The sequence below is a fragment of the Cyprinus carpio genome, unplaced genomic scaffold (assembly GCF_018340385.1).
Source record: "Cyprinus carpio isolate SPL01 unplaced genomic scaffold, ASM1834038v1 S000006615, whole genome shotgun sequence".
In the NCBI taxonomy this organism is placed as follows: domain Eukaryota; kingdom Metazoa; phylum Chordata; class Actinopteri; order Cypriniformes; family Cyprinidae; genus Cyprinus; species Cyprinus carpio.
Window position 1 is genome coordinate 71,989 of NW_024879254.1, and position 1,323 is coordinate 73,311.

At 49.7% G+C, this 1,323-nt stretch overlaps 1 long non-coding RNA gene across 5 annotated transcripts in view; it reads left to right on the forward strand.

Moving 5' to 3' along the window:
* The window catches only part of LOC122144181, a 69,124-nt gene that overhangs the window by 31,630 nt on the left and 36,171 nt on the right, over nt 1-1,323 (forward strand). The window lies entirely within an intron of this gene.

The following is a 1,323-nucleotide window of genomic DNA, read 5'->3' on the forward strand; positions in this document are numbered from 1 at the left end:
GGGACTGTCTTCTGATTCAACAATCTGTAGTCTATACACAGTCTCAGCGTACCATCTTTCTTCCAGACGCACACCACCGGGGCTGCATATGGAGACTTTGACTTGACCACCCAACCCCGAGCTAGTAAGTCCTGGACATATTCCTTCACTTCCTTATACAGGGGTTTTGGGATGGAGGCATAAGCTCGCTGAACAGGGATGTCATCCTTCAGGTTAATTGTCATCTGTAAGCTTGGGATACACCCAATATCATCATCCCCATGGGGAGAGAACACGTTGGATTCTTCATAAAGCATTGTCTTTTGACTAATTTCTCATAAGCTTCTTCAAGATGACTTAAATCGACCGGTGGATACACAAACAGCTGTCCTGCAGCTGTTCTCCGTACCTGTGGAACCTGGTTCTTCTCCCCCTGCCCATTGGTAGGTCACCATTCTCCTGGTGATCTTGTTGCCCGCTTTACTATACTCAGGCTTAGCTGTGCATACTTCTAGAGGCGCACGTCAGTCTTATAGTGACTTCAGAAGTGCGTTAGGCTGCACAGGGAATCCCAACATAGTGGTCATCTGTCCCCTCTACCCTCCATACTTCAGACCTTCTCCAATGCTCCACTGAGTCACGATGCACCTCTCACTGGACCAAACAGCACTACTGGCTCAGAGAATCTGGGGCTTCAACTGGTACCCTCACACTTCATGAGTCACGGACGGTGGTGGCTATCAACATCCCCTGGGGCCCTTACCAGACAAAAAGCCTCAGGGTCCACATATTGTTCCTGAATGAGGCTCACTATCGAGTTGACTTGTTCACCTTTGATGTCCAGGGCTACCTGCAGTAGTTCTGAAAATGCACATAAACCATGCTCATTCCCAGGCAAGTTCACTGTCAGTTCTACCCATCCCTCGAATGGCAATGGTTCTCCATTAACAGCTGACACACTGAAGTCGCTCCCATTGACTATCTCTGACAGCGGTCTCAGAGTTTGTTCTGGTAAGTATTTACTCTTCCAGTTGTGGTCGATCATACTCACTTGTGCTCCTGTGTCCAGTAGAGCGGTTACTGCAAAGACATGAATGTGGCACTTGAGGATAGCTTTCTTCCCAATGAGCTGGGCTACACGGTCACGAGGATGTTCTCTTTGGTTTGACGAATCAACTGTTCTACCCATTCGAGCTTCTTTCTCCTTAGCCTGGGGCTGGGGTTGCATGGTCACTGTTCGCCCCTCGTCAGTGGCCGCTGGCCGTTTCCCGACCCCTTTTCCCTTCTTAGGCAGCCCACCGCATGATGTCCTTCCTCACCACACGCAAAGCAGTGATTGCAAGC